General features: G+C 33.3%; 1 protein-coding gene across 1 annotated transcript in view; it reads right to left on the reverse strand.

Annotated features, from left to right (window-relative positions):
• The window catches only part of LOC142979199 (neuropeptide CCHamide-1 receptor-like), a 215,115-nt gene that overhangs the window by 99,581 nt on the left and 103,323 nt on the right, over positions 1 to 12,211 (reverse strand). The window lies entirely within an intron of this gene.

Here is a 12,211-nt window from a genome sequence, read left to right on the forward strand (position 1 = left end):
ACCTCTTACCTCCTTTGACGTAGTATAGTACTGATCGAAATCAAATTCAGCGTCTATTTTATCACATTTTAATGATCTTTTAAAAAAGCAATTTGATTTATGGGCAGTTTTATTCAGCCCTAAATTTTATGAAAGATTAACACTACGTAAATATAATAATATATATGAACTAGCTTCTTTTGTCTGAAACTTCGTCTGCGTAAAAATAATTCCGGGGTAAAAATAAAATTATCGTTAATGTTATTTCGTTTAAAAGGTTAAACAAAAGAGTAACCAACATACAAACATACTATATTCCCTCAAACGTTCGCATTTATAACAATAAAATTAAATTAATAGTCGAACAGTTCTTAAATCCTTTTGCAGCAAAATACGTTAGCATTATTTGATTCAATTCCTAACGATTTCTTTCAGTATTCATACGTGTTTGATAACCAGACGTTTTCCTCTATGTATTGCTATTTCATGCTATGTATTATGCATTGGGCGTTGGTCAATTAACGCCACGGCGACGCCGGCCCAAGCCGAAATAACTTCCTTTCCCTGAAATATGAAGGTATTGTAAAGAAATTTGCAGAAATTTAACTTGTTTTTGTCGTCGAAATAATTATTGTATGTGGGGATTCATAAATTATGCTTAACTGTCTTATATAAAATGGAATATCCACGATTGCATTATTTTGTTAGGCGCAATCACATGCTGATATCACATTTAGCATTTGGTTGCTCGTTAACAAAAATTGCAGAAGAGTTGAGAAAATAATTTGTATTTAGTGAAATATACGTGTAATACAGAGTACTAATTACCTAATAGTTAAACATAGCGGAAATTTGAGGTTACGCCTAATCCCGTATCGGTTAATATCTTTAAAATAGCGTGCGTTTTTTTATAAAATTCAAGACACCAATAAGATAGTCTTTATCAAACTAAATTTTGAGTTTAATAAAGATCTTATTGGTGTCTTAAACTACTTAACCTTACCTGTGAAATACGATTGTATGCGGACGGAATGAAAGTACATGACATGTTGTGGGCAATTTAATACGGTTTTTTATGATAATGGGTAAGGGACGAACTATACTGACCGGTGGCCTCGAAGACACAATATACTAGTCAATAGGGGCCGGGGATAGGTCCAAATATGTATCTGGGTTTAATAGGAACCCGAATTATTTATATGGCATGTATTTGGTTGAAAGTATGTATGTTATTTTCATTATAATATTATTGTTTTACTAAGGAATTGGGCTTTTAGAAAATTGCGGTTACCGGTTGATAAACGAACTATAGGTTAAGTAAACTGTTGCGTGGACTTGTTATATGATGGGTAATCGCTTGTGGCTATAGCTGAGCGTTTTTGCGTCGCGGCTTTATTTTGTCTTGGATTGATAATAGTCGGTATGGGATGTAATTGGGCGGCTAAAACAACTTTGAACGAGTTTCACCATCAACGATCGAAGGAACGTACATTTAAAAATGCGAAAGAAATAAACATAATTTTAAATATAAATATAATAAATAATCAAATCAAAGATCAAAGGTTGAGAGACCTACACAATTCAAAGGATAGAAGAGTTTAAAAGTTTTTATTTCGTCAAATCGTTCGGTATGACAAATATTAATGAGAAAAGAAAATAAATATTGAAAAACAAACACAGCCCTGAGGCAATTTTCCACACAATAGAATTTCATACATCATTTGAAAGTTAATCTTTAGAACAATGCAGATTAAATGAATAGGCATCTGAATCATATCGTGTACAGTCACGCGCATTCAATTGAAAACATATTATACTAGATGTGAGGTTTATAATAGCAAGCATTAATATTCAATGAATCTATACTAATATTATAAAGCTGAAGAGTTTGTTTGTTTGTTTGTTTGTTTGAACGCGCTAATCTCAGGAACTACTGGTCCGATTTGAAAAATTCTTTCAGTGTTAGATACTCCATTTATCGAGGAAGGTTATAGGCTATATATCATCACGCTACGACCAATAGGAGCAGAGCACCAGTAAAAATGTTACAAAAACGGGGAAAAATTTCACCCATTCTCTCTTATGTGACGCAAGCGAAGTTGCGCGGGTCAGCTAGTGAATAATATAAGAAATTTTTGACGTATTTTTCTGAGGTTAATGTCTGAGCAAATATATTATTATAAGATTCTATTCTATTTTATTATAAAATTGTACCACGCTTCAAAAAATTACGTATTCAAGAATAGCTTGCTGGTCGGTTTTTAATTTTAAGACTTTTTTCCGTAATTATGAACCAAAAACATAATTAAATTTGCAAAATAAAATTTGCATCAGTTTGAAAAGAGCGAAGTTTAATAAACCGTATTTTTTATTATTAATCACTTCTGGCCTCAATAAATACAGCACTTTTCTTTTTTACTGAATCTTTTTTTATTTTTTAGTAGTCTGTTTAATACCGCTTTTTGGCTGTAAAGGTTATTGACCTTCACATTTTTATGTTTGCGACTGTACGATCTATATGATGAGAGCCCATAACATATTTTATTATAACCATTTAACGGGATTAAGGCAACCCGTATTGAGTAAATATACGAATAAAACCCGACCCGCGGGTTGGATATTAAAAATAAATTATGGAAGGTTACAGAAATATATCATTTTATAATGTAAAGGAGATACTTTGATGAACGGTGGAGCTGCGTTGATTTAGATAGAGATTTTGTTAGCTATAGATACAGTTAAACATTAATATAAAGTAAAATTGTTAGTATGTCTATGTGCTACCTCAAACACTGCTTGCACGATTTGAGTAATGAGAAACTCGTGAAAAAATAATGCTGAGTGCTTTCAGCTCACTCTTTATTCACACGAGAAAAGTCGCACGTGATATGAAATAAGATAGTCATTTCACCAAACAAGAAAGTATTATAGTAGTGTGAGGTGAGACGGAAGGAGAATGATTTATTTAAAAATATTTCCAAAAAAAAATGTACCAGAAATATATCTATGAGGATCTCCACCATGGTGCAGTGGTTAAGGTGGTCGCCACGCTACTACGATTGCGTCGTGGATTTGATTTCCACACGGAACAATTATTTGTGCGATTCTCAAATAGTGGTTTGTTCCTGGTTGTACTTTGTGTTCGTTGTTTGTATTTTTATAAAAGTACCCGCGACACAAGAGACAATCTTTTATAATATTCGTGCATACTAAAGTACGAAGGCTGTCCAGATGGAACATTAACATACAAAATAATACTGTAAAGCTTCAGAAAAAGTAATATCCATATTTTTATTAAAAATGCAATTTTAACATGCTCGACCATTTTCATAATTTCACCGCACAAATTAAAACTGCGAGTAAATATAAATTTGGCGGACGCCAGTGAATTGTAGCTGAGAGAAAGAGTTATTTCTGCATTCATAATAAAGATTTAAATGGATGTTTAATTATTCGAAAAGCAACGTTCATTGGAAGACAATAATAATTGTTAAATACCGAATTTCTGATGTATTTACTTTAAAGCCCCTCTTTATCTTCATCAGCATGCGTATTGTGTATGTCAGTTAACACGTACACTAGTGTACGTCAATTTGATAGCCACTAGGCCACTATGCCGTACATTGCAGCTTTGAAATAACATATAAATCACCTTCACTTTAGAAAAGAAACAATGTACAATTGTACTATCAAACGGTTGTCAACTGAGATACGCAATAGAATCTCAGGTAATAAATAATCTCTTCGTAACACCTGTACCGGACAACTCGTGGGAAGACCACTACATGCTTAACTATGAGATAGACATATTCTTGCCATCGTTGAAAATATGACTAACTCAATCCTTGCTCCACATTTCTAATCGAGAAGTCACTTAACCCTGAAAACATCTAGTTGAACAAAATGACTATAAAAGCTTTGAATTTTCTACAACTACATTAAGTGCCTCTAAACAGACGTCTATCCGGATTTAAAAATAAAAGCGGAATAAAATTAAAAGATAACAGAACATTTGGAAAAGGCAAGCATGCCAAAGTGAGCAACTTAAGCTTAGGAACATACCTAGAGAGATTGGCACAGTGCCAGAAAGTATGTATGTAAATGTAGCGCTTGTTGGCACGGTCGGTTAGATTCTGGAAGCAATAACTGTTCTTGTTCCTTTTACTGTTATGTATGAAAGAAGTAAAATTTCGCGGAAAAGTGCAATATCGTTTAAGTAAATTGGACGCGAAGGTTTGTTTATTTCGTTCAATTGTATCGTAATGGATTTGTTCAGTTTGAATACTGATGGAAATAGATTGATCTTGTTTGTAAAAGGGTGACTTGTCAGTTGTTGTTTGTAAGCAGTAAGTATGGTAAACAAATGTTTATTGTTGTAAAAAGTTTGTAAGATAAGGACAATGGGAATATTTATAATAGTACGGTCTGGCAGTAAAAAATGAATCAAAGAACACTATTCTAGATGTAAATAGATTTTTATTAAAGGTTTGAGTCAGTATGCAAAAAATCAAACTCGTTTTTTAATGATTAATCAAAATGGTAAAAAAGGAATAAAACTGTAACTGTAACAAAAACCGAAAATGATAAAACATGCCATAATACGATTGAAATGGAGTTTATAAAAATCAAAACCATTGGTGTCACACAAGGTACTATTCTAGGTCCCATTATATTCAACATGAAAAAGTGTCATCAAACACATTTTTAACAGCATAACATTTTCATAACAGTAAAAATGTAAGCAACACCCACTCACATCTCAATTATGTACACTTTATACAAAAATTACGTTGTGTCGAGGATGCTTCGAGTTTTACTAGCAATAACTGCTTATAGATCTTCAAAGTAACTGCCCGTTTTAATGTTGCCATAAAAATAATTACTTTGATAATATAAAATTTGTGTGTGCCGAGGTTTCGTGTGAAAGATGTTTATGAGACAGACAGATAAACATAGTCTATCTAGGTCTGTTGGTGTTTTTTGGCTGTATTTACAATCGTAAATTTTATGTATAGCTGTAAACACGGTGTTAGAAATGTTTTATTCTACACGTTTGAACCGAGTTGCGAATATTTTTTCAGGCAACATGCGTTGTCATTGTTTGTTGCAGTGGCAGTTATTTTGTCTTTTATTTGAAAAGTAATTTTACTAAACGAAATAGTTCTTTAGTCAAACAAAGAAAAACTAGATTTTATTTCATCGTAACTCCTAATTTAAAATATTCATAGTCCTCATAATATTATATTTTATCATTATCATCCATACTAATATTATAAATGTGAAAGTACTCTGTCCGTCTGTCTGTCTGTCTGCTACTCAATCACGCCTAAACTACTGAACCAATTTGCATGAAATTTGGTATGGAGATATTTTGATACCCTAGAAAGGACATAGGCTACTTTTTACCCTGGGAAAATTCAGGTGGCGAACGAAGTCGCGAATAATCAATATTATAATGACATTAAATTAACAAGATTCCGTTGTCATGGCAACTGTTTTAATGGCGGATATGCCTTAGCGCGACTTCGTTATAATAAGAGATATAAATAATTTTAAGAATATTTTTCGTGAAAAAAAAGCATATTATCATCACGCTAAGACCAATAGGAGCAGAGTAACAGTAAAAAAGTGTTACAAAAACATGGAAAATTCTGACCCATTCTCTCTTACGTGACGCAAGCGAAGGTGCGCGGGTCAGCTTGTAATAATATATATAAAAGTATATTTATATAAAATGTTTTTTAAACTTTGTTAAAGCTTTTTAACCTATACTTGAAGAGAAATGGTAAAAAACTGATAAACAGACTTATATAATTCTAAATACATAAATAGAAAGAGCAGCATCTGTTTCACTTTTATTACCTACGTTCTATATTAGTATCATATTAATAGCTTTTATTATCTTGTTACTGGCCAAGTTCATTGCTCTTTTCTTTGTGTAAGAATTGTTCACGGATATCTAGAAGAAACCGAGAGAAATCGAATACCACTTAGTCATTAACGGTACTTAGAAAGACTTGTGCGCGATCATATTGCACTAACTTATAAGTAATTAATGCTTGTATCGTCGTATTCCTAACTCAATTATTTTTGATTAATTGAATTTGATTGATGTGGTTATGAGGATGATATTTTTTTTCTTTTTCAAACAATTTGATTGGCCAAGTTTTAGATTTCACCAAAGATTTTTTGTTTAGAAGGGGTTAGATAGATTGATTTAAAATGCACATGCATTTAAAAAAGTTTGTAAGTACCAGACATTACAGTAAAAAATTCTGAAGTTTTGAGTTTACGGAAAGAAAATTGCTGTATATCTACTTTTCAAAATCAATCATTCGAAATTTATTGGAGATTACAGAATGTTTTTCAAGAATTTTAATAATACAGTCAAGTTATTATTAGTTGTACGTACGTATGTAAGTACATAGCTATGTAATATAACTTATATCGTTCTGTCCATCGATTTCACATATCTTCAATTCAGTGTTAAGCCTGACTAGGATATAACTAGCGAAGTTTCTCTTCAAGCAAACTATGTAGTAACTTGTACAAACTTGGGAAAATATGGAGCTAAATTACTTATGGAAGTCAGGAATGTTTCATATGACGGTTTCATGTGTGGATTCATTGATGGCGTTTGACGGTTGCTTGGTAACTAGATGAATTCCAAAAGATAATTTTATACCTCTCAAGCTCTCTTACCCCCGGTTTCTGAGGTACATTTAGCAGTAGTTTATCTATTTTTTTAGATGAGTTTAAATGCTATTGAATAGATAAACTACCGCTAAATGTACCTCAGAAACCGAGGGTTTTTGTTATATCTTAGTCTGCATGACTATGGGAGTTAGTAAGGAGTTGTTTTCGTTGTTTTTAAGTACGTGTTAAAAGCCAGCATATTCTATTTATATGGACATAAGTGACCTTTTCGAAAGTAAGTTTGGTCCGCTCGTGTTATGGAATGTGTCTAAGTTATCTAGCTATTTCCATTTTTCGTTCCTGAGACAACAATTATTTTTCAACATTGGCGGATTTTTTTTAAACAAGGAAGAGAACCAATTCTGCTTATCAGCCCGGAGAATTGCAGAGTGAGTGTTAACGACCTAAGAAAAAAGATGTTTTTTTTACTACGTTCATAATAGATTTTGATTAATAAAGGTATTCTGTTTAACCTTAGCGTAGAAAAGCTTGGAATGTACCAAGATATTACAGTGTTATTCACAAATAAGCTAACATTATCTTAATCGAGACGCCTACAACTCAATCTCTCAAATCAAATCTTGTCTTCGCGTACATTGGCATCTGTATCAATCTAATCTGTGTTTGATCGGTCTCAGGTGAAGCTGAATGTAATAGAAACACGTGTTGATGGGATTATGACTAATGTTATGTGTCTTCTTGATAAATAATCAATAACAATAACAGTAATCAATAATTTGGTGACCATTAATCAGTTATTCCATTAATTAAACTAAAATTAAGTTGGTAACTATGTTATCATAGCCCAATGCCGACAAATTAATAATAAATATATTTATTCTCTCCCACCATATATCTATTACAATAATTATTTTAAGACCTCCTAGCACAGGTATATTTTTTACTAGAAAGGAGGTCTCTATGTAAGTTTTACTGTAAAAGTAGTATGAGATAACGAAAGGAACATTTTTTTAATTGGCGAGAGTCAGGATCCCAAACTAGGATACCCTTTGCTATGGACTCCTGAATAATATCAATTCATACACTTCTTTTCTAATAAAAGTCTGTGTCTTTCCCCGGGATATTTGTATTGATTTAGTACTTTCAGAAGACTTTTGCTGTATAAGACGAGATTTTCGTAATTACATCTTTATTGATCTATTTTTTTAAGGTATTTTAATCAATTAATCATTTTCAAAATGACATTTACGGTGCCAAAAAGATATTAGCGTATCGAATGCCAAATACAATAGCGTAAAGTGTGTTTAGTTTGTAAAGTTCATTGACATTATTCATATTAACCTATACCAATAGTCGGGACCAATATTTGATTAAAAACATTACATTTCAGTAGACAAAGATTCTCAAATATATTTCACTAAATACGTATTGGTTTATTAACAAATTCACTTTAATTGGATCTCAGTATACACTTTGTAATTAATTGAATTAGTTTTAACAAGATTCGATTCTGTTCAACAAAGATGCGAAGACGGTGCGAAATAATCCTACTATATTTCGCTTTCATTATTCTTTAAGCCAAAGTCTCAAAATTATTTTAACATTACATGATATGAACCTTTACGTGAAGTAGAGATTACAAATCCTTTAACTTTAAAAAAAAATGTTTTAGCCATTACTTGAGTTAATTATTTTTTCGTTCAAAATCTCTGATAACTATTGAAATAGAGCTTAACTAAAGACATTCAAAAAACTAAAACCGTGTAACAAAACAAACGAACTTTTTTAATTAAAACAGAAAACACCTAATATCGTTGTAGTTCTTTATCTATACTAATATTATAAAGCTGAAGAGTTTGTTTGTTTAATTGTTTGTTTGCTTGTTTGTTTGTTTGTTCGTTTGTTTGTCTGTTGAACGCGCTAATCTCAGGAACTACTGGTCCGATTTGAAAAATTCTTCCAGAGTTAGATAGCCCATTTATCGAGGAAGGCTATAGGCTATATTATATCATCACGCTACGGCCAATAGGAGCAGAGTACCAGTAGAAAATGTTATAAAAACGGGGAAATTTTGACCGATTCTCTTATGTGACGCAAGCGCAGTTGCGCGGGTCAGCTAGTGTAATCATAAAGTATCAATACTATGCAGAATAAATATATAATGCTTGCCTATACTCTGTTTCCTTGATTCGCTTTGTTAAGCCTCCTACAAAAAATAGAGCTCAAGTCTAGTATTTATTCTTTAGTTTTCCTCAAAGTATTGACCTGGAATGTTTCGTATCATTCCTTTGATAAGATTAAGATCTTAAACAAAGATTTAATTGAAAGCCTAAAGTATCAATGTCATTTAGTCGCTTTACGTCAATGGTTTTGTTCACCATGTGTCAGTATTACACGCCCTTGAAAAACAAATTAAATTAGATTGTTTAATTCGACTGACTCTGTGAACTGAGCAACAGTGTACACGACTGTTCGTTGCAAAGTCTTAGGTTCGATTTCCAGGTCGGTAAAAGTGATATCGACCTTAACTGACTTCTATCAGAAGTAGCCAATAGTACTCAAGAAGTTTGATTAGCCGTTCATTTATACATTTAGAACTGTCAACACTTTCGGGAAAGTATATTGAGCGTTGTTATAAAAAAACAATTAAAGAACAATCACACTTGGTTCCTTTCATAATCGAGAAAAAAGGAAAAAAATCTCTAGCTACGATATTTTTCTCGGTTGTAAACAAAAATATCTCAGACCCATTCACTCGTACACTTCGACAAAATCACTTTGGCACTTTGACACCAAGTTTTAGCAACAAAACAAACAATAAACTTATATTTTATCACAACAAACATGTATTTTCATGTAAAGTCGGTATCGGTACAAATACATTTCCTGGCACCATTCCCGCGTCACCACTGGCTATCAGACGGAAGTAAAACATAACGTCTGCAGTTATTTCCGGCCGTAATCAACACATATGTATATTAGGTCTAAGGTATAAACGAAAGCGAGTAGAATCACGAAAAAAATATAATCTATGTATATAAAATGTTACTGAGTGACTGACTGACTGATGGACAACGAACAGCCGAAACTACCGTGTGTTGAAATTTGGTATGAAAATTCCACAGGAAGTGTAAAGGAGCACTAAGAGATGGTTTTTGAAAATTTCATTCCGAAGGGGGTGAAGTTCCACGCGGGCGAAGCCGCAAGTGGAAAGCTAGTATACTTGATGCTCGTAAAACGGTAAAATTATGTCTTTTTTTCGGATTAGTGCATTGAGAGGCGCAATTTGGTTTTTATTTTTCTTCGACTGGTTTATACTTCACATATTATAGATGTAAGGTTAAGATTAAAATTGCATACTAAAATTATATATGGGATTCATAGCATGGAAGAGAGAGAGAGAGAGAATTGTAACTTCTTGTAAGACAATCAGTATTATTTAGAAGAATAATGTTCGTTCTGTTTTTATGTACGAGTAAGTATCTTTAAGCTGATTGGCATTAAGGCTGATCATGTCTGCCTTTTACGGCCTGAAAGCTTCATTAACATGTTATGTACAGTAAGTACGAAAATAATAAGTATTTATAGGCCCGACTAAAATAAATTATAAGTAGGAGATCTATTTGGGCGAACCATTTACCATTATAATATAATCATTTATGACTGCCTCCGTGGCGTAGTGGTTAAGGTTGCAACGCCGCTACCATTGCGTCGAGAGGTCGCGGGTTCGATGCCCACAAGGAACAATTATTAATGCGAACCATAAATAAGTGTATCGGGTCTTGTTGTACTTTATGTCCGTTGTTTGTATGTTTGTGAAAGTCACTGCGACACCAGAGTAATTCTTAGTGTGGGAGTTGTTTTAAAAAAAAACAGAAAGGAAGAAAATTATTTTATGTAAGCAAGATAGAGAAATCATGTAAATAACTTTACATGATAATGTCTAGACGTGAGAAACGACATGATAGAATCTAAAACGGATCCTAAAATAGGACATAGACTAAATTTGAATACAATGTCAATTAAGCATCCAAAATCCTTCAGTAAAGGCGCAGCTGCGAAACCAGAATCCATTTACGACGCATAGAATTTGTTATAAATAGATCTGGTACTAGTAGAAGACAATACATAATAACAAGCCTCTTATACCCAAAGGTTATATCTAAATGTTAAAAATTTATTGTTATCAGTAGTTTTAATCACATGAATGAAGAACGATTTGGAATATTCAGATGTTTTGCAATTCTAGGTGTACGAAATACACCCGTTTCACCATTTACAATGTTAGTCCCACGTAATAGGGCGAACCTGTTGTACATCAGGCACGGCACCAAACTCCTTACTGTGAGATATAATTATATTCTAATCTAAATAGACTTTTACATTTAGAGGGTAGAGTGCTATTGGTAAAGACTAGTAGCACTCTACCCAACCCGGGAACCGACCCCGATACTTCCACACGAGCAGTGGTATATACTACCGACCGCACCACAAAGGCACGTCACACGTAACGTGAATTGTCACATATATGTGATAGTGCGATCGTCAACTTTTTTCTGATTCTCACATGGTCAGTGACAAACGTATGTGATAAATGGTGATTACGTGTGATTACGTCAATCTCGTGACTTTGATAACTAGAGCTATTGACGATTTTGTGGGCAAAAAGTAACTCCAAAGCCTCCACACTTAGTAATTCCAAAGCCTGTTTGTTTGTCTGTTAGCCGATTACACTCTTAATACTTAACAACTTACACCATATTGATTCGATCGACCTCTAAGATAGTTAAACCCGACGTCAAACATAATGATGCGTCTTTTCAAAAGTCTTCTTAAATGACACGCGAGGCAAACTGCGTAGATCAGTTAATAATAACGTATATGAATTCAAATTAATGTTTACAATAATAAATATTTCGAGAACTTTCAGTAGTAACCCAGCTTACAAAACCTCCCTACATTCAACCTCAAACAGTAGCTAAAGAATTTTCTAGAAAGAATCCAAGTATATCTCTCACAGTAGGCAAAGAATGTTCTAGAAAGAATTCTCCAGACGTGTATGTTTTCTTTCGCTCGAACTACTTACATTCATTTTGTTTCTTTGACGGCTGAAGGTCACGGTCGGTGGTCACCACTCCACTTAGGCTTTTAGGTGTCAATTTCGCACTGTTTGCTCAGCTTCTTAAGTAAGTGGCCCGTATTTTTGATATTAAGGCTTGTTTATACAGTGTTAAGATAGTTTGTGATTAGGTTTTGACATGGCTGTAATACTTACTAAAAGAAATTATTTTTAACTATAGTCATTTTTTTTCTGTTTCTGTGGTCTGGGGGAATCGAATCTAAGGCCTTGTGGTCAGCAGTCGTATATACCACATATACGATTGCTGACCACAAGGCCTTAGATTCGATTCCCGGACCGGGAAAAGTGTTTTTGGGATTGTTATTGGGAATGGGTTTCTTATTCACGGAACTTGGTTACGTGCCCGGTATATGGCAATAGACTTGCCGCCTGACACATGAGGCTTGCATTGAGAGCGTTGAAACACGGGAGTATTATATGTATATACCTCAGCCT

This window comes from Anticarsia gemmatalis, chromosome 16, assembly GCF_050436995.1.
Source record: "Anticarsia gemmatalis isolate Benzon Research Colony breed Stoneville strain chromosome 16, ilAntGemm2 primary, whole genome shotgun sequence".
NCBI lineage: Eukaryota > Metazoa > Arthropoda > Insecta > Lepidoptera > Erebidae > Anticarsia > Anticarsia gemmatalis.